We start from the raw sequence: 23,079 nt of genomic DNA on the forward strand, positions 1-23,079 counted from the left end.
ATCTGATAAGCGAAGAGGAGACCGACAGAATTACTTAACAAGTACAGGTCACTGTTGAAAAAAAGCTGTGAATTAGGGTTGAATTTGAAATGTCTGCAATTCTGCCCAGACACGATAGGAGGGACTATATGATGAGAGCCTTGTCAATCAATTCGGCCCTGGAAAGATTATGCAAGGCTCAATGGGTAGAATTTTTTTCAGCCTGGTCTGAACTTGTTAACAGGAGAGACTGCTTCTATAGGGATGGGATACACTTAAATAGAAAGGGTGCAAGAATATCTGCTGATGCTATCGAGGCAGTGTTAGGTGGGTCGGAAAACTGCTAGCTTGGAGGATTAATAGATTAACAGTAGCCACTGGCAGAGGTGAAAGTGATTCTTGCACTGCTTCTATTAGAATGAGCAGCAGCCTGGAAACAAAGAGTTCTTTACTTACGTAAACTCTAAAAGGAAAGGGATGAATCAGATTGGTCCACTGGATATTGATGGTTCAACTTGATGATGCTGCTCAGGTGGCTAACAAACTAAATGAATATTTTGCATCTACATTCACCTATGAGGAGTTATTCAGGGAGGGGAATGCCAGAGGTGAGTTAAACTCTGGCAGTGAGCTAGACGATTTTGTAATAACTGAGAGGAAAGTGGAGGAGAAATTGTTGAAGATAAACATAAAAAAGGCACCTGGGATGGACAGGATCTATCCAGTTATATTAAAGGAGGCAGCAAAGGAAGTAAGCAAACCCTTAGCCATAATTATGAGAGCTTCTGTGGACTCAGGGGAGGTACCCATGGACTGGAGATGTGCGAATGTGACCCCAATTCACAAAGGAGGATCAAAGGGCGACACAAATAATTATAGACCTGTTAGTTTAACTTCTGTTCCAGGAAAATTAATGGAGACACTGATTAAAGAAGCACTACAGGATCATCTAGACAAGACTTCAGTTATAGCTTGGACACAGCATGGTTTTGTTAAGGGAAAGTCTTGCCTGACCAATTTGATTGGATACTATGATGTGGTCACAAAGGAACTGGATGCAGGGAATAACTTTGATATCATATATTTGGATCTTAGAAAGGCTTTTGATACTGCTGCACATGGAAGACTGCTGCACAAATTGGAGTAGTGTGGCGTTGGAGGCAAATTGCTGCTATGGATAAAGAGATGGTCGAGTGGAAGAAAACAGAGTGGTAATCAATGGACACTGCTCATCGTGGGCTAATGTTATTAGTGGAGTCCCTTAGGGTTCATTGTTGAGTCCATTGTTGTTTTTTGTATTTATAAATGATACTGATGATGGTATATCAAGCTTAATGTCCAAGTTTGCAGACGATACGAAGGTTGGCAGGGTTGTTAAGGACACTAATGACAGTACACTGCTGCAACAGGATCTAGAAAAGTTGAGCAGATGGGCTGAGAGGTGGCAAATGAAGTTTAACGTTGACAAATGTAAAATACTACATATGGGAAGCAGCAACCCCAGAGTGACGTATCAACTCTGTGGTACTACACTGACAGTAGTAGAGAATGAAAACGACCTGGGGTAATTGTGCAGGCAGATATGAAGTTTTCTGAGCAGTGCAGACAGTCTGAAAGAGTAGCTCATAGTGTCTTGTCAATGATATACAGGAATTTTTCTAGCAGGGATAAGGAGATGATTATCCCCTTGTATAAGGCAACGGTCAGGCCACACCTTGAGTACTGTAAAAGTAAGAAGGATAGAGCTGTTGGAACAAGTACAGAGAAGGGAAACAAGATTAGTGAATGGAACAAAGGGTTGCTCTTACAATGAAAGGGTTAAGTTTTGCAAATGTCTGGAGTGTCTGGAGACTAGGCACCTACGAGGTTAGTTAGTTAGTTATTTTGGAGCATTAGCAACTAAGGCCATATTGCTCTGGGAATATGCGGTGGTCATTCCCTGACCTTTCCGCATCCTCCGTATTTGGTGGCTTGAACCCTGGTCTAATCAAGAAGCGTGTGCTACGCACTGCTGCTCCTTCCCACCTGGCTATGGAGGCGCCCACCTACGAGGTGATCTGATTGTGGTGTATAAAGCCTTGAATGGTTTGAGCATGCTCGATGCTGATGGGATTCCTTCTCTTGCTCAGAATAATCACCTGAGAGGGCATAAATTCAAATTGAGGAAAGACAGATGTAGGATAGATGTGCAGAAGTTTGCCTTTAGCCTGCAGTGACTGATTGCTGAAACAAACTTCTATCTGTCTTAGAAGTTGATAACTTAAACAGATTCAAGGCAGAACTAGACAAACATCTGGAGCGAGTGGATGGATGAATGAGAAGAGGCTGTATGTTTTTTTTTTTTTTTTTTTTTTTGGTTGATGCTATATAAGCTTGTTTTCTTTCATCATGTGCTCTTGATAATGCTAACTATCTTCCCTCCATTTGAATTTATACCCTCTCAGGCGATTATTCTGAGCAAAAGGAAGAATTCCATTAGCATTGAGCATGCTCAAACCATTCAAAGCTTTATACACGTCAATCAGATCACCTCGCAGGTGCCTAGTCTTCAGACACTGTAATTTGCAAAACTTAAGCCTTTCTTCGTAAAAGCAACCCTTTGTTCCATTCACTAATCTTGTTGCCCTTCTCTGCACTCGCTCCGGCAGCTCTACATCCTTCCCAAAATGAGGCCTCCAGACCTGTATACAGTACTGAAGGTGTTGCCTGACCATTGCCTTATACAAGGGGATAATCACCTCCTTATCCCTGCTAGAAAACGTCCTGTATATCATTGACAAAACACCATGAGCTATTCTTGCCGACAGTCTGCACTGCTCAGAAAATTTCACATCTACCTGCATAATTACCCCCAGATCCTTTTCACTCTCTACCACTGTCAGTGTAGTACCACACAGTTGATACGTTACTCTGGGGTTACTGCTTCCCATATGAAGTACTTTACATTTGTCAATATTAAACTTCAGTTTCCACCTTTCAGCCCATTGCTCAACTTTTCTAGATCCATTTGCAGCAGTGTACTGTCATTAGTGTCATTAACAACCCTGCCGATTCATTAACAACCTTTCATATCGTCTGCAAACTTGGACATTAAACGTGATATACCATCATCAATATCATTGATGAATACAGAAAACAACAATGGACACAACACTGAACCCTGAGGGACTCCACTAATAACAATAGTCCATGAAGAGCAGTGTCCATTGATTACCACTCTGTCTTCTCCCACTCATTTCCCACTCTTCTCTCATTAGGACTTAAGTAGTTCAATTTTCTTAATTTCTGTAATTTTGTTAAGTTATTAATTACAAACAAGCATAAAGTGTCTATTGTCTTTGCCATGTCCATCCATCTGTCTGCAAGTAATAACATGACTCCTAATGAATGGCTTTTCATAAAATTTTATATTTGGTTCATGTAGAAAACTCTGTTGAGCTAGGTCAAGTTTCATTAAAATTGAAACCATAGATATCTGGCAATTGTTATTTATTTGTCCATACATACAACTTGACTCCCAATGGATGAATTTTCATGAAATTTTATATTCAGCTCTTTAAAATGATTTGTCAACCCCCCTCTATATTTCATTGAAATTGGACCAATAGAAAGCTAAAAATTATTATTTCTCTTTTTCATATATACACTGAGCAATCACTGAATTATGCCCACCTACCTAATACTTCGTAGGTCCTCCTTTTGCCCTCAGTACAGCAGCTATCCGATGTAGCATTGATTCAATGTCGGAAGCATTTGGGAGGTAGGCCAACCAAGCTGTGTGTAATGCAGTCAGCAATGGCAGGTATGGAGGTGACTGGTGTATCGAGATGCCTGATATGCCTTTGCATAGTGTCCCACAAGTGCTCTATGGGATTAATATTGGGGGAGTTTGGAGGCCAATCGATATGTTGTAAGTAAGAGCTGTGTTCCTCAAACCATTCCTGCACAACAAGTGCCAGATGGCTCAGTGCATTGTCATCATGGAAGACACCATCGCCATTTGGGAAAAAGTTTAACTTAGCGGGGTGTACACAGTCAGCGAAAGCGGAGACCACTGATACGTTGTTCCACATGCACCAGGGGTCCAAGTTCCTGCCAGTGAAACATGCCCCACACCATACAACCACCTCCACCGGTCTGCACTTTTGATACCATGCATGATGGGTCAAGAGCCTCATGTTGTTGATGCCAAATTTGTACACGACCATCCACGGTGTGGAGTAAATAATATTACTCATCCGAACAGCACACCTTCTTCCAGTCTTCTAACGTCCAACTTGCATGCTCTTTGCACCAGGCGGGTCTATTATGCCGATGAACCACGGTTAGGAGAGGATGCCATAGAGGTCGTCTGCTGGTATAGCCCATACGTGCGAGCATGCAACGCATGGTCAAGCCAGATATTGTTCTGGGTTGGCCCATGTTGTATTGGGTAGTCAACTCTTCAACAGTGCTGCGCCTGTACAAGTCGTCAGACCCGGCACTCACCTCTAACATCGACCTTTTGCTGACCTTTGCAGTTTTGCCATTGGGTTGTTGTTTGACCATTTTGACGCCAGTCCTGATACATTTTAACTACAGCGACTCTTGAATACTCCAGTTCAGCCATTTGGAAAATTGAGGCACCAGCTTGTCGAGCACCCACAATCTATCAAAGTCTGATAAATCTTCCTTTTACTCATCACAGTCGAAATTTTACTTCCGACTGAACCACTGACACCTTATCTATGCTACGCAGGTCAACTAACTCAGCACTCTCATACATCACGTGGTCCACGGGTTGCATTCAGTTTTCATAGGGGGTGGTCATAATACAGTGATCACTCAATGTATATCACATAGGCTATCTATATATTAAAATATATAAATAGATATATTATAATATATAGATAGCCTAGGTGATATATATATATATATGAAAAAAGAGTGAAGAAATACATAGTAATGTGCTAATTCGAGAAATGAAATAAACAATAAACTGAAATAAATTGCTCTTGCATTACTATTATAAGCACACGGTTGAAGTGAGTGGTCCTTTAGGCACCTCAGATCACAACTTGGTGATTGTCTCTTCTCTAGTGAGCCTTTAACTCATGGCTATTCCCAAAATCGTGTTGTTTGGCATTACAAGAATGCAAATGCAAAATGAGATGACCTGCAAGATTTCTTTTCTTCTTTTCCTTGGTTGGATTACTGTTTCAAAACTTCTGATGTCAACATTTGCTCAGATCGTGTCAGTGAAATTATTCTTGTAGGAATGGAATCCTTTATTCCATACTCCACTTTAAAATCTTGTCCTTTATCTAAACCTTGGTTTTCCAATATGTATGCTAGGGCTGTTCAGCAGAAGAATGTTACATATCGTAACTGGCTTATTTCCAATTCTTCAGTGTCATTTTCTGCCTAGACCAGAGCTCACAACAATTGTAAAGCAATTATTAATCGGTTCAAACTATATTTTGAACAGGCTAAGAGTATAAAACTTGTTTCTTGCCCTAATGGTAGCCAAGCATTCTGGTCTCTTGCCAAAGCCACTGGCTGCAACTTTTTCCTATCTCTGCTTCCACCTCTGTCAAAACCAGATGATTCTATTGTCACTTCAGCTAAGGATAAAGCTGACCTGCTAGCATCCCATTTTACTTCCAACTCATATATTAATGATCTTGGAAAAACACCTCCCACCATTCCCAGCACGCTCCATTCAATACCTCCTGTGGTCTTCTGTCAAAAGGATGTCAGAAGGATTTTGACGAATCTTAGCATTAGCATTAGTAGAGGCATTTGATGCAAGAAAGCAAGCTTATGCAGCATCAGCCAAAAAAAAAAAACCCACTTCCACTTCACTCCTCTGTTCGTTCAAAATACCTGCCCAGCTGAGCCTTAAACTTATTTAGGCTATCAACTTCCACTACAAGGGATGGAAGTCTGTTCCACCAATCAACCACCCGCTGGCTAAAGGCAAATTTCCGCACGTCTATCCTACATCTGTCTTTCCTCAATTTGAATTTATGCCCTCTCAGGTGATTATTCTGAGTTAGAGGAAGAATCCCATCAGCATTTAGCATGCTCAAACCATTCAAGACTTTATACACCTCTATCAGATCACCTCGCTGGTGCCTAGTCTCCAGACACTGTAATTTGCAAAACTTAAGCCTTTCTTCGTAAGAGCACCCCTTTGTTCCATTCACTAATCTTGTTTCCCTTCTCTGTACTCGTTCCAGCAGCTCTACATCCTTCTTGAAATGAGGCCTCCAGACGTGTATACAGTACTCTAGGTGTGGCCTGACCATTGCCTTATACAAGGGAATAATCACCTCCTTATCCCTGCTGGATAAATTCCTGTATATCATTGACAATACTCCATGAGCTACTCTTGCAGCCCATCTGCACTGCTCAGAGAACTTCATATCTGCCTGCACAACCACCCCCAAGTCCCTTTCATTCTCTACCACTGTCAGTGTAGTACCACAGAGTTGATACGTTGCTCTGGGGTTGCTGTTTCCCATGTGTAGTACTTTACATTTGTCAATGTTAAACTTCATTTGCCACCTCTCAGCCCATCTGCTCAACCTTTCCAGATCCTGTTGCAGCAGCATAGTGTCAGTAGTGTCCTTGACAACTCTGCCAACCTTTGTATCGTCTGCAAACTTGGACATTAAGCTTGATATACCATCATCAATATCATTTATAAATACAGAAAACAATAATGCACCCAACACTGAGCCCTGAGGGACTCCACTAATAACATTAGTCCACGATGAGCAGTGTCCATTGATTACCACTCTCTGTCTTCTCCCCCTCAACCACCCCTTTATCCATAGCAGCAACTTGCCTCCAATGTCACACTGCTCCAATTTGTGTAGCTGTCTTCCATGTGCAACAGTATCAAAAGCCTTTCTAAGATCCCAGTATATAATATCAAAGCTATTCCCTGCATCCAGTTCTTTTGTGACTGCATCATAGTACCCAATCAAATTGGTCAGGCAAGACTTCCCCTTAACAAAACCATGCTGTGTCCGAGCTATAACTGAAGTCTTGTCTAAATGATCCTGCAGTGCTTCTTTAACCAGTGCCTCCATTAATTTTCCTGGAACAGAAGTTAAGCTCACAGGTCTATAATTACTTGTGTCAGCCTTTGATCCTCCTTTGTGAACTGGGGTCACATTTGCACATCTCCAGTCTATGGGTACCTCCCCTGAGTCCAAGGAAGCTCTCATAATTATGGCTAAGGGTTTGCTTACTTCCTTTGCTGCCTCCTTTAATATAACTGGATAGATCCCATCAACCCCAGGTGCCTTTCTTGTGTTTATCTTCAACAGTTTCTCCTCCACTTTACTCCCAGTTATTTCAAGATTCTGTAGCTTACTGCTAGAGTTGAATACACCTCTGGCATTCCCCTCGCTGAATAACTCCTCATGTGTGAATGTCGATGCAAAATATTCATTTAGTTTGTTAGCTACCTGAGCAGGATCATCAACAGTTGACCCATCAATATCAAGTGGACCAATCTGATTCATCCCCTTCCTTCTAGAGTTTACATAAGTAAAGAACTCTTTGCTGTTTTTCTTTGCATTCCTTGCCAAAGATTTCTCGTAATCTGCCTTCGCCTGCCTAACCTCCTTTGTAACTTGGTTGCATATCAACTTGTATCTATCATAGTCTTCTGTGTCGTGTGTTAATTTGTAAGTATCCCATGCATTTTTCTTCTCTGCCATATGCCTCATTAGTTCATCTGACATCCATTTTGGCCTAAACCTTGAACAATATTTCTTAGTTGGTATGTAAAGCCTAGTAGCTTCCAAGATAAGTTCTTTGAATGCTTCCCATTTTGAATTTGCTGTTGGTAACATCATCAGTTGGTCCCACTGTATAGAATTTAAATACTGTCTCAGTCCATCATAGTCGCCTTTACGGAAGCAATAACCCTTCCCTTTACCCCTAATGGTAGTTACCTCTTTGAGTAAATCCCACTTCAGCACACTGTGATCACTGCCACCTAGTGGTTCATTTATCTGCAGATTCTTAATGCATGAAGAATCACTGCTGATAATCAAATCAAGAGTATTATTCCCTTAGTTGCCTCCCGAACATGCTGATGTAGAAAACAATCATCCAATAAATCCACAAAAGCCCTGCTAGTGTGTGAGTGACCAGCCCCCAAATTCCAGTCAATATATGGGAAATTAAAATCTCCCATTATAAGACTCTCTGATTTACTGGCCCACTCTATTTCCCTGTACAGTTTCTTATTATACTCATCAGAGTCATTAGGCCTATAGCACACTCCTACTCTCAATTTTGATCTCCCAATGCTTATGTCACACCAAACTGACTCGACACTGCACTGTCAAGCGATGTCGACTGGCTTCACTTCCTTGGTTTTTATGTGTTTCTTAACTAATAGCATAACCCCTCCCCCCCTTCCTATCCTGTCTATCCTTTCTGTAGACGTTGTACTCCCCAAATTCCAGTTCTGCATCCCTTATATCTGTGTGACACCACGTCTCTGATATCCCAACAATATCTGCCTTTGATGTTTTGAGCAATACCTAAAATTCATCAAATTTATTTACTAAACTCCTAGCATTGGTGTACACGCAAGTATACCTGCACCTGTTTCTATTCTTAGCTACCCTAACACAACCCATGTGTTTACTTGTACTGCAATGGCTCCCAGCAGTCTCTGAAATATCATGCATCTTGTTTTTCAGGCTTCTGCTCATTCTAATAGAAGCAGTGCAAGAATCTCTTTCACCTCTGCCAGTGGCTACTGTCAATCTATTGGTCTTTGTCTCCCCCCAAGCTAGCAGTTTTCCGACCCACCTAACACTGCCTCGATAGCATCAGCAAATATTCTTGCACCCTTTCTATTTAAGTGTATCCCATCCCTGTAGAAGCAATCTCTCCTGTTAACAAGTACAGTCCAGGCTGAAAAAAAAATTCTACCCCTTGAGCCTTGCACAATCTTTTCAGAGCCGAATTGATCGACAAGGCTCTCATCATATACTCCCTCCTATCGTGTCTGGGCAGAATTGCAGACACTTTCAATTTCAACCCTAATTCTCGGCTTTTGTTCAACAGTGACCTGTACTTGTTAAGTAATTCTGCCGGTCTCCTATTCTTAATATCATTAGTGCCAACGTGTACAACTATATCACCTTTTGTGACCTTAAAAGATGATATTCGCTCTACAACGTCATCAACCTTTGCCCCTGGCAGACATACCCTGGTCCTGTTCCACCTATCCTTTTTACAAAGCATGTTCCCCGTTTCCCTGACAATAGAGTCACCAACAACTACTAGTTCCTTCGGGACCAGCGCATTCTGCCTTGGGGGTTGCCTCTGTGTCACGTGATGACCAAGTGCAAGCTCTGGCGTTGATGTGGGTAGCTGAGAGCTTGATGGGCCCCTCAATTTAATTTCTTCGAGGGCATCCACACCCTGTCCTTCAAGCTCTCATATAGGCCCACAAGAACGCTGAGTTGTTGCCTGATATCGATACACTCCTTGCATCGCGCACACACAAAGACATCCCCCATGGCAGTATCATGCCCCGTACCCGATTGCTCTGCAAACATCAAGCAAACAGTGCATTTTATAAGGCTGTGAGTCAGAGGACAACTGCCCCCCTCAGTTCTGCTCTGCCACAGCACTTCCATTAGCTTGAGCCTTTTGCTTTGCTGCTCTGGTCTGAGTCATGATTCTATTAATTTATTAATTAATTATAATTAATTATGTTATGTTATTAATTATGTTAAATATAATTAATTATATTACGTTTGTAATCTAAGTCGTTATATGTATTTATTTAAAAGTACAATTTAACTGCTAACGAAGTTCAACTAATGCTATCTAGTACGGTATGTAACTATCGTATCACAAAGGCAGGAAAGTTACGAACGGTAAATCTACGGACACTTAAGTATTAATTAACTTTCAAATCTCGCTGTCTCAATTCAGAATAAACTAACGATCCTTACTAGGTCTATAAGCTACTTACAGAAATAATTCGATGTAAAAAATATTCAATCAAGCGGCTAAATATAGCTAAAGAACTTCTCGTTCAGCGGAGTTGCAAACACGTGGATACCCTTACCGATACTTTTATGCAATTACAAAGCCGAGTAAAGAATAAATACACCAAATTAATCAGAAAATCACAAAATAATGTTATACTACTAAATTTAAATCAAAAGTTTTAGAAAAACAATAATTTCAAATCAATAAATAAGAAAAATCCACTTAGCGGCTTTGAACATGACCGTCTCCTAGTGGCCTCGTCAGCAGACTCCATCTTGATGCTAAGAAAGCTGCAGATCCTGATGGTATTTTCCACTTGTTCTCAAAACCTGTGCTCCTGAACTTACTCCTGTTCTTTGCCGCCTTTTTTCACTCTCTTATTTCAAAGGTGTTTTTCCTTCTGCTTGGAAATTTCCTCATATCCAGCCAGTTCCTGAAAAGGGTGACAAATCTCTCCCATCCAATTATCGTCCCATTGCAATTACTTCTACTCTTTCTAAAATAATGGAGAAATCAATTAACTGCCAACTCTTAAACTATCTAGAAACCTTCCATCTGATCAACGGTCGCCAGTATGGATTCTATCAGTGTCATTCCACTGGTGATATTCTGCCTTATGTTACCCATTTATGGACAATTTCAATGGAAAATTTCGGTGAACACAAGCAGTTGCTCTTGACATCTCAAAGGCTTTCGATCATGTTTGGCATAAAAGTTTTCTAAACAAGCTTCCATCTCATGATTTGCCAATTGTTTTTTTTTTTGCGATTAGTCATCCAGTTTTCTCTCTGACCACTCACTGAGGGTGATGGTAGATGGCTCTCTGTCTTCTAACTTCTCCACTAATTCTGGTGTCCCGCAAACTTCAGTTCTTTCCCCCAGTCTTTTCCTCATATATTAATGACCTTCTTCCATTGACTGGAAATCCTATCCATAGTTTTTCTAATGATAGCACATTGCATTCCACTTTCCAATTTTTCCACTTTCCTTAAATGCCGATCTCCAGGTAATTCTCCAGTGGGGCAAAGACAACCTAGTTGATTTTAATCCTTCTAAAACTCAGTCATGTCTTATATCTCGCAAAAGGGATTCTTCTACCCCTATGCTTATCTTTGGTGACACACCGATTTCAAGATGATATATCTCTTTTGTGGATTACCCTGACTTCTAATCTCTTTTAGCACAAGCACATTACAAATATTGCTTCCTCTGCATCTAAAAAACTTGGTTTTCTCCTTTGCTCTTGGCTTTACTTTTCTTCCAAACAGCTGTTCACTCTGTACAAGTCGCAAATCTGCCCTTCCATGGAATATTGTTCCCGCATCTGGGGTGGTACCCCCAAAACCTCTCTCAGGCTTCTAGATTCCATTCAGAAGAAGGCAGTTAGTTTCATTAATTGACTCATCTCTAACAGAGTCTCTGCACTCTCTATCTCATAGATGTACTGTTTCTGCTGCATGCCTTTTCTACAGATACTTCATAGACACTTTTTTTTCTGAATTGGCTTTTATAATTCCTGCTCTCTCTCTTTCAAAAGAGTCCGAACCTGTGCCACCACCACCAGCCAACATCCATTTTCTGTCCAACTTAAAACTCCCAAAACCAACTTTTCATCTTCCTCATTTATTCATTCAACTGCCATATTCTGGAACGACCTTCCTTCATACGTATTACCTGAAAATAACAGTCTACAGAAGTTCAAGTCTAATGTCAACAAATATCTTCTTTCATCTTCTCAAACTCCAACCCATGCACAGTACTAAGTACTATAGGTTCTAATACCTCTCATGTTTGGGGTTTTCATGAAAAAAAAAAATTTGCTAATGACCTGAAATGTGACACCGTTGTGTTGTTTGCATAAAAAGAATGAATATTTTTAAAAAGATTTTATTAAATTAAATACATCATGTGTATTACTCTACAAATGTTAAGTGTATAATATTTGCATAATAGCAATAATTCTATCATTATGCCATTTTTTAAAAAATGAAAACTCGAAACATGAAAGGTATAATGACTTGAATTTCTGTAGATTGTAATTGTCAGGAAATAACTGTGAAGGAAGGTTGTTCCAAAAAACAGAAAGGATAAATGAGAAAAAGAAAAAGTTTATTCTGAGTTTGGAGCTGGCCAGTAAATGGATGCCGATCCAGTCAACATCCATGATGCTGATCAGCAATCAGGGATCAACATCATCACTGGATGCTGGCCAGTGAATGGATGCTTACTTTCTTCCAAACCAGTCCTAACACACTGGTTGGGTTGTAGCATGTGTTAGGACTGGTTTGGAAGAAAGTAAGGGAATTACTGAAGCCAATTCAGAAGAACAGTGTCCATGAAAATATCTATAGAAAATGCATGCAACAGAAACAAAGTTTACGAGACAAGAGTGGAATGGCTTTGTAAAAGACAGATCATTCATTAATCTGAATGCCTTCTTTTGAAAGGAGTCCAGAAGGTTTTGTGGTTGTTGTTGTTATTTGGTTTTTAGGAGCATTAGCAACTAAGGCCATACTGCTCCGAGAAGGTTTTGGGAACACCATCCCAGGTGTAAGATCAGTATTCCATGTTAGGGTAGATCTAAGATTTGTAGAGCTTGAATAGGTATTTATAAAAGCGATGAGAAGAGAGAAAGAGAAAAATCAGTTCACTGAATGCAAAGAAAGCGATATTTGTGGTATGCTTATATCAAGAGAGAGAGACTAGAAGTTTGGGTAATTCCTAGTGAAGATATGTGATCTTGTCTAGAAATCTCAGTGTTATCAAAGATGAGCAAAGCAGCAGTTTTTTTTTGCAAAAAAACACAAGATGAATTTTTGAGGGATTAAAGTTAACTTTAAGTTTTCTTACTGAAGAAAACTTAGGACTTAGTGGAAGATATTTGAGAACTTGAAGCTGTTTGTGCAGGACAAGGTTTCTCAAATTGGAAGTTGGAATGTAGTGTGCTTTCAACACAAAACTATGGATAGGGTTTCCAGTCAGGGGAAGACTGTCATTAATATGAGAGGAAAAAAGTGGGCGAAATAATTGAACTTTGAGGAACACCACCGGCATCAGTGGAGTCTAAATATGCTTTGAAAAGCAGAGTAGAAACTACAAGGCTTTTCAAACCAACTAAAAAACATACTATTCAAGGCTTATACCGAAATGGATGTCAGATGAAGTAATCACTAATGTCAGATGAGGCCAAAGCAGATAAGAAATCTTTGGCAAAGAATGCAAAGACTTTTTTTTTTTATTATTATGAAAACACCAGGCACAAGAGGTACTAGAACCTACAGTACTTAGTACCATGCATCGGTTGAAGGTTGAGTAGATGAAAGAAGATACTTGTTGACATTCAACTTTAATTTCTGTAGATTGCAATTTTCAGGAAATACATATAAAAGGAGGTCGTTTGGACTGGTCTGAAAGAGAGTGGAGATTATAGAATCCAACTCAGAAGAACAGTGCCCATGGAAGTATCCATATCATATTGCCTCTTTCAAAGCCAGAGAAAGGTTTTGGGGACACTGCCCCAGATGCAAGAACAATATTCAATGGCAGGGCAGATCTGAAATTTGTACAGAGTGAACAGATGTTTTTAAAAAAAGTAAGACTGAGAGCGAAAGAAAATCTAGATGCAGAGGAAACAATATTGGCGTAGTGATTATGCCAAGAGAGATAAGTCAGGGTGAATATGTGATTTATAGAAATACCCGAGTATCATTGAATATAAGCATAAGTGCAGAAGAATTCTTTTTGCGAGATATAAGACAGGACTGAGTTTTAGAAAGATAAATAAATTAAGTTATCTTTGTCCAACTGGAGAAATACCCGCAGATCTGCATTTAAGAAATTAGTAGTGCAGGGCAAGGTTGCTCAAACTGAAAGGTGGAATGCAATGTGCCATCATCAGCAAATTCATGGACAGAATATCTGGTCAATGGAAGAAGGTCATTAATATACAACAGAAAAAGACTGGAAGAAAGAAATAAACTTTGAGGAAAACCAGCATATGTGGAAAATTTAGAAGACAATGCTGTCTACCATCAGACATAGTGAGCAGTCAGAGAGAAAACTGGATACCCAATTACAAAAAAAGAGTTGGTAAACCATAAGATGGAAGCTTATTTATAAGACGTTTATGACAAACATGATCAAAAGCATCTGAGATGTCCAGAGCAACTGCTTGAGTTTTGCTAAACTTTTCTGATGAATTTGTCCATAGATGGGTAACATAAGCCAGTGTATCACAGTGGGTTAACACTTATGGAATCATAGAGATTATTTGTTATTTGGTTTTTTTTTAGGAGCATTAGCAACTAAGGCCATATGCGGTGGTCATTCCCTGACCTTGCTGCATTCTCCATATTTAGTGGTCACAGGCTCAAACCCCTGTCTAATAAAATCATAGTGGCGATCATTGATGCAGTTAATTTATTGCTCGATTACTTTAGAAAGAGCAGAAATAAATGCAATGGGATGATAACTGAATGGGAGGGATTTGTCACCTTTTTTAGGAACTGGCTGGATATGAGCAAATTTCCAAGCAGAAGCAAAAAATACCTTTGGAATAAGAAAATAAAAAAAGGTGGCAACGAACAGGAGTAAGTTCAGGAGCACAGGTTTTGAGAACAAGTGGAGAAATACCATCAGGACCTGGAGCTTTCTTAGCATCAAGATTCGCCAAAATCCTTCTGACATCCTTTTGATGGAAGACCACAGGAGGAATTGGATGGAGTGTGTTGGGAATGGTGGGAGGTGTTTTACCAAGGTCATTAATACATAAGTTGGAAGAAAAGCAGGGTGCCAGTAGGTGAACTTTATCTTTAGCTGAGGTGAAAGAGGTGGAAATAGAGATGGGCAAAAGTGGCCAATAGCTTTGGTAAGAGACCAGAACACTGTTACCATTTGGAAGCAAGTTTTCTACTCTTAGCCTATTCAAAATCTAATCTGGACTGATTAATAATTGCATTACAATTGTTGTGAGCTTAGGCATAGATAAATTTGGAGATTTGGATGTAAGGCAATTCCAATATGCTTGTTTTTGTTGTTTTGTTTGTTATTTGGTTTTTAGGAGCATTAGCAAATAAGGCCATATTGCTCCGGAGATATGCGGTGGTCATTCCCTGACCTTTCCGCATCCTCCGTATTTGGTGGTGACGGGCTCAAACCCCGGTCTAATCAAGAAGCGTGTGCTACGCAGTGCTGCTCCTTCCCACCTGGCTACGGAGTCACCTTCCAATATGCAACATTCTTATCTTGAACAGCCTTAGCACATTTATTGAAAAACCCATGTTTAGGTAAAAGACGAGATTTTAAGAGGGCGTGTGGAATATAGGATTTAATCCTACAAGAATAATTTCACTAACACAGTCTGAGCAAATGTTAACATCAGAAGTTTTTAAATAGTAATCTGCCAAGGAAAAGAAGAAAATCAATCTCACATATCATCCCGTTTTGTATTCTTGTAATGCCAAACAACACAAGATTGAGAAAAACCACAACAGAAGGGCTCCGTTGGAGAAGAGACCATGAAGTTGTGATCTGAGGTGCCTAGAATACCACTCACCTTGACCATATACTTAGGATTGTTTGTGAGAAAAAGATCAAGCATGTTGGCTGCATGGTTAGGATTGTCTGGTATGTAAATAAACAATCAGTGTGAGTTCATTAGTAATTGAAAAAGTCTCAGCATCTCAACCAGTTGGGTCCATGCAACTAGAAAATGGAAGCCAGCTGGAGTTGTGAACATTAAAATCACCAAGGAAAATTGGACTAGAGAAAGTCAAATTTCAAAGAGAAAAAGTACAGGGTGATTAGTGGAGTTGGGAGAACAATAGAGACAACAGATGAATTTTATTGAATAGGATAGAGAAATTTTAAGCTAGAGAAGATCAAAAACAAGAGATTTCAAATTATACCTCTGAGAGGGAATATCAGAGCAGACATGCACAAGTGCCACCTTTGAAGTGAAAGGATTCTTACAGCAAATAATTAGTACAACTGAGATGAGCAGTGGTAGAATCAACAGATAACTGGGATTCTGTTAGAAAAAAATATGTGGAGGTTGGCAGGCAGTAAATGGAAATGCACATCATTGAGATGGGAACTGAGACCACGTATATTTGTGAAATTAACAAGGATGTGTTCAGGAGGTTTAGATCATTTTGTCATTTTGCAGATAAGTTTGTTCTATTATTTTGAGTATTCATGATGTATTCAGTAGTAAGAAAAGGAGGGGGAAGACATGTTGTATGAAGTAATGAAATTTTTGGATATGGCATACAGATGGCAAGAATATACCCAGCTCCTTGACATAATATAACCTCAACAATGTTCCCTGCATACACACTACTCAGACTCCTTATAGTCACTATCTGGCAGATCAGAGGGCAGCATTCTTTCATGTGGTATGGTCACCATACCTTGAATCCTGCTTATGTTGGTTAGCACATTGGTAGTCACCTCCAGTATACTAGGTGCCATATTTACTTCAGGACTTGCATACGAGAGTTACATCCAGGGTTGCTAACAGTTCCGCTATCATGAAGGTGCAGGGAGGATTTTTTGTCACAGAATGACTTTGACAAAATTTAGTCCACTTGACTCAAATGTCTTCTGAATTCCAGTTGCATCAGTGTTTTAGACTTCCAGGTAGCAAGCCCAGCTTATCATACCTGTGAGAATGTCAGTGATAGCCTTTATGCATGTAAACACTAGAAGGATGATAATGAATCATAATGGTTTGGTCCAATTGGTGTTGAAGATTTAACTGATGATCATCCTTCTCAGTTTGCTGACAAATTGAATAGGTATTTCGCATCTACATTTACACATGGGGAATTCTTTAGGAAAGTGGATGCAGAGAAGTTTATCAAACTCTTAACAGGGTGCTAAATGATTTTCTAATAATGGAAAGTGGAAGAGAAATTGTTGAAGTTAAACATAAAAAAAAGCACTCTGGAGTGGATCGGATCTATCCAATTATATTAAGCTGATTCTTAGCCATAATTATGAAAGCATCTCTGGATTCAGGGGAGGTCCAAGTGAACTGGAAATGTGCGATTGTACCCACTTCACAAAGGAGGATCAAAAGATGACACAATTAGTTACAGACTTCTTAGCTTAATTTCTGTTCCAGCCACAGAAATTAAACTAATAATGGCATCACTGATTAAAGAAAAAATGCAGGATCATCTAGACCAAGTTTTCCCAAACTTTTTCAACTGCAGATCGGTGTTTGCAGATTTTTTTTTTTTTTTCACGGCCCACCTATAGCTATAAATTAATGTATTTTCATTAATTATACTCGTAGGTTCAGGAAATAATGACACTACCATTAGGAAATTTAACATACCAGTAATAATGCAATTAGACATTCATTAACATCAGTAAATATAAATAAAAGATAGGTAATTCATTTCTTTATTATTAAAAGTTTACATAAAATTGACATATTTTTGAGTCTGTTTTCAGGAAAATAAATATTTATTTAATGAGTATTTTTAGTATAACTGAGTATTTAGTATTTTATTACATTTTCATTTTTTCAGAAAATTTCTTATAATTTTATTAGTATTAGTATTAGTAATGGCCGCATGGTGCAAGAAAGCCTATGGCTTATGCTGCACCAGCCAAAAAAAAAAAAAAAATCCCGAATAAAACAATGATAAAAAAAAAAATAATAAATAATAATAATTAACAAAAGAAAAGGAAATTAAACCTATCATCCTATGCGCTTCCCTGACTCGAAGGTACTATCCAGATGACCTTTGAATTTCCCCAAACTATCAGCCTCTACCACCCATGTAGGCAACTTATTCCAGTAATTTATAACTCGCTGGTTAAAATAAAACTTCCTGCAGTCCAATCTAAACATTTCCCAACGTAACTTGAATTTATGTCCCCTAGTTCTAGCATCATTTATAATCTTGAAAATTTCATTTTACTGATGCCTCTCAGAGCCTTAAACACCTCAATCAAATCTCCTCTAAAGTGTCTAGTTTCCAAACTCTGCAACCCGCATATTCAGTCTTTCTTCATAAGGACGCCCTTTTGGTGATCTCACCAGGCGAGTTACTCGTCTTTACACCCTTTCAAGAAGCTTGATGTCTTTCTTTAGGTGCGGTCTCCATACTTGAACACAGTATTCCAAGTGTGGTCTAACAAAAGCTTTATATAATGGGATTATCACGTCCCTATCTCTACTTACAAAAGTTCGATAGATCATCGATAGGACACCATGGGCCTTCCTTGCAACCTGTTTACAATGCTCAGAGAATTTCATGTCTGACCGTATTGTAACACCCAAGTCCCTTTCCTCCAGTACTGGGTTTGGTTGAACTCCACCAAGTGAATAAATTATTTTGGGATTACTGTTTCCCAGGTGTAATACCTTACACTTTGTTGGATTAAAGCATAGCTGCCATTTTTCTGACCATTTCTGAAGTCTATCTAGGTCTCTCTGAAGAAACTCAGCTTGACAGTGAGCATTAACTACTCTACCGATTTTAACTTCATCTGCAAATTTAGACATCACGCCCTCTATCCCTTCATCGATATCGTTTATGAAAATTAAAAACAACAGTGGTCCTAATACTGATCCTTGGGGAACCCCACTTCTTACATCAACCCAATCTGAGGAATAGCCATTTATCACAACCCTCTGCCTCCTGCCCTGAAGCCATCCTGCTATCCATCTAAGGATTTTCCCAGTGATTCCAACCTGTTCCAGCTTATAAAGCAACCGCTCATGTGGGACTGAGTCAAAAGCTTTGCTGAAATCTAAATAAACAATGTCGAAATTATTCCCTAAATCCAGCTCGTGAGTGACCCTTTCAAAATAGCGAACCAGATTTGTTAAACATGATTTTCCCTTTACAAAACCATGCTGAGTATCCTTGAGAATTTCAATTCGATCCAAATGATCCTGAATTCCACCCTTGATCATTGCCTCCATGATTTTCCCTACCAGTGAAATCAAACTGACAGGTCGACAATTTCCCACTTCACTCTTAGAGCCACCCTTATGTATGGGAGATACATTGGCACTTTTCCAATCCAAGGGAATCTCCCCAGAGTCTAGTGATGCTCACATAATTAGCCTCAATGGTTCAATGCACTCACTTGCTGCCTCCCTTAAGATTATAAGGTATATTCCATGAACTCCAGGAGCCTTAATGGCTTGTAGGCTCGAAAGTTTTTTCATTAAATAATCTTGTGAAATTTCAATATCATTAATTACATATTTTTCAACTTCGCTTCCACAATTTCCCATTGCCACAAAAGGTTTTTCATTTGTAAATATCGATGCAAAATAACTGTTGAGTTCATCTGCAACGGCAGCTGGTGTATTTAATACTATCCCCTTTCCCTTACGTAAAGTTCCAAACTGGTTTGTCCTGCTCTTCTTGGCATGTATATATGTGAAGAATTCCTTATCCCCCCCCCCTTGCTCTGTTTTCTAGTGATTTCTCATAAACTGCTTTTGCCTGTCGAACCTTTTCTGTGGCTCTATTACAGATCATCATGTAGCTGTTATAAGATTCAGTACTTTTTATTGCTCTGTAACCTTTCCATGCCATCTTTTTCTGATCAAGTAATGTGGCAACTTCACTATTCATCCAACTTGGAACCCTCCTCGTGGAGTATTTTTTTAATGGTAAATATGCATTCAAGGCATCTGTGATTAATGTTTTAAAAGCATACCACAGTTCAATTATATTTATTCTCTGTTCGATATCTACCCAGTTAATAGAGGCCATGTAGTACCTTAAGGCATCATAATTTCCCTTTCTGAAATTAAAATCCATTCCTTTGCCTTTTACTGCTGCTATCTCTCTCATCATCATCCACCGTAAAACTCCGTGATCACTTCCTGCTACTGGTTCCTCTACTGTCAGCCCTGTTATGTCATCTGATTCATGGGTGATGATGAGGTCTAGGACATTCTTTTCTCTAGTACTTTCCCTGACATATTGATACAAATAACAGTCATCTAGTTGATTTAAAAATTTTGTTCCCCATGTCGAGTTTCCTTCCCATTTACTCCAATCAATTAGAGGGAAATTGAAATCACCCATAATAAGACATTGACGCTTACTTGCCCATTCCATTTGCATGTAGAGGCTTTCATCATAATCTTCACAATCACCTGGTCTGTAGATTACTCCTACTCGCATTATACCTTTGTTTCCAACTATCTCACACCATACAGATTCTATACTAGCATGTGAAATGTCTGAATCCGGGAAAGCTATCGTCGTATTCAGGCTGCTTCTGATAAGAAGCATTACCCCACCACTCCTTCTACCTACCCTATCCTTCCTAAATACATTATACAAAGCGTACTGAAACTCATCATCCCCAATTTCCGGGTGGCACCATGTCTCCGTAAGCTCTATTATGTCCACGTTACTTGTTTTAACCAGCAGTTCGAATTTGCTCATTTTATTGAAGACACTTCTAACATTACTATATAAACAATTAAGACTTACTGTTCTTGTATATTTAACAACCCTAACACAACCCTTGAAGTTTTTTAGGCTCTCTTCCCTGGCATTAGCTATCCGCTCACTTGAAAAGTTTCTGCCCCCAGAACATCTAGATAATATGTCCAGTTGGGGTAACAGATAAGAACTCTTGAGGTATGTGCAAGAGTTACTTTGACCAATATTATCAGATAAACATGTGTAAGTATTACTCACATCCCCCCCTAACTAGCAGTTTCCCTGAACCTTTAAGGTATCCTCAATAATACTGGCTAAAACTTTTGCACCACCTTTGTTTAAATGTATCCTGTCTCTACAAAACAAATTCCTTCTACCTACAAGAAGTGTGGGCCATGCTGATAGAAATTTCCCCCTAAAGCCTTGCAGAGTCCTTCAAGTCTTGAGTTAATCCACAAGGCTTTTAACATATCATCCCTCCTATTGTGTCTGGGCAGAATTGCAGACAGACATTGTGGCCTAGCTCACGGCATTTCCTCAGCATGGTCCTGTATTTTACCAATAGTCAGATCGTGTACATTTCATGTCATTAGTTCCCACGTGAATAATAATATTCTCTTTATCCCCCTTAAATGAGAGCTTCTTTGGACTCAGGGGAGGTACCCACAGACTGGAGATGTGCAAATGTAACCCCAATTCACAAAGGAGGATCAAAGGCTGACACAAGTAATTATAGACCTGTTAGTTTAACTTCTGTTCCAGGTAAATTAATGGAGGCACTGGTTAAAGAAGCACTGCAGGATCATCTAGACAAGAATTCAGTTATAGCTCAGACGCAGCATGGTTTTGTTAAGGGCAGGTCTTGCCTGACCAATTTGATTGGATACTATGATGTAATCACAAAAGAACTGGATGCAGGGAATAACTTTGATATTATATATTTGGATCTTAGAAAGGCTTTTGATACTGTTGCACATGGAAGACTGCTGCACAAATTGCAGCAGTGTGGCATTGGAGGCAAATTGCTGCTATGGATAAGGGGATGGTTGAGTGGCAGAAGACAGAGAGTGGTAATCAATGGACACTGCTCAACATGAACTAATGTTATTAGTGGAGTTCCTCAGGGTTCAGTGTTGGGTCCGTTGTTGTTTTCGGTGTTTATGAATGATACTGATGATGGGATATCAAGTTTAATGTCCAAGTTTGAAGATGATACAAAGGTTGGCAGGGTTGTTAAGGACACCACTGACGCTATGCTGCTGCAACAGGATCTGGAAAGGTTGAACAGATGGGCTGAGAGGTGGCAAATGAAGTTTAACATTGACAAATGTAAAGTACTACATATGGGAAACAGTAACCCCAGAGCAACATATCAACTCTGCGGTACTACACTGACAGTGGTGGAGAATGAAAAGGACCTGGGGGTAATTGTGCAGGCAGATATGAAGTTCTCTGAGCAGTGCAGACGAGCTGCAAGAGTAGCTCATGGTGTCTTGTCAATGATATACAGGAATTTTTCTAGCAGGGATAAGGAGGTGATTATTCCCTTGTATAAGGCAATGGTTAGGCCACATCTTGAGTACTGTATACAGGTCTGGAGGCCTCATTTCAAGAAGGATGTAGAGCTGCTGGAACGGGTACAGAGAAGGGCAACAAGATTAGTGAATGGAACAAAGGGTTGCTCTTTCGAAGAAAGTCTTAAGTTTTGCAAATTACAGAGTCTGGAGACTAGGCACCGGCGAGGTGATCTGATAGAGGTGTATAAGGCTTTGAATGGTTTGAGCATGCTCAATGCCAATGGGATTCTTTATCTTGCTCAGAATAATCAGCTCAGAGGGCATAAATTCAAATTGAGGAAGGACGGATGTCGGATAGATGTGCGGAAATTTGCCTTTGGCCAGCGGGTGGTTGGTTGGTGGAACCGACTTCCATCACTTGTTGTTGAAGTTGATAGCCTAAACAAATTTAAGGCTCAACTGGACAGGTATTTCGAGCGAACGGAGGGGTGAAATGGGAGTGGGGTGTTTTTTTTTTTTTTTTTTTTTTTTGGCTGATGCTGAATAAGCTTGCTTTCTTGCATCATATGCCTCTACTAATGCTAAAATCTAACAATCTGTTGGTGACATCATTAATAGTTGCTCCCGGCAGACATACCCTGGTTCTACTCCACCTATCCTTATTACAAAAAATATTCCCCATTTCCCTGACAATAGAGTCTCTTAATAAAACAATGTCCTTTTTAACCAGAGTAGTTTGCACTTGGTTTTTCTATGTAGATATATTTCAAATAATTTGTTTGGGACCAGTATTTTCTTTTCGCTGACCGGTATCGAGCAGTGGACCACACTTTGTGAAACCCTGATCTAGACAGTAGTAAAGTTATGCTTCACTCATAGCATGAATTCATTAAGGGTAGAACTTGTCTAACCAATTTGAATGGATACTATGATGCAGTAATAATGGAACTGGATGCAAAAAATAATTCTGATGTCATATATTTGGATTTCAGGAAAACCTTTGTTACAGTTGCACATAAAAGACTGCTGTACAAATTGGAGTATTATAGCATTAAGGGAAAGTCCCTGCCATGGATAAAGGGATGGTTGAGACAGTGGTTATCAATGGACTCTGTTCTTCAAAGAGTAAT

General features: G+C 39.5%; 1 protein-coding gene across 2 annotated transcripts in view; it reads right to left on the reverse strand.

Annotated features, from left to right (window-relative positions):
* The window catches only part of LOC150090401 (cAMP-dependent protein kinase type II regulatory subunit-like), a 232,000-nt gene that overhangs the window by 199,031 nt on the left and 9,890 nt on the right, over positions 1-23,079 (reverse strand). The window lies entirely within an intron of this gene.

Source organism: Mastigoproctus giganteus, chromosome 2, assembly GCF_048544385.1.
Source record: "Mastigoproctus giganteus isolate SK-2022 chromosome 2, ASM4854438v1, whole genome shotgun sequence".
NCBI classification, from domain to species: Eukaryota; Metazoa; Arthropoda; class Arachnida; order Uropygi; family Thelyphonidae; genus Mastigoproctus; species Mastigoproctus giganteus.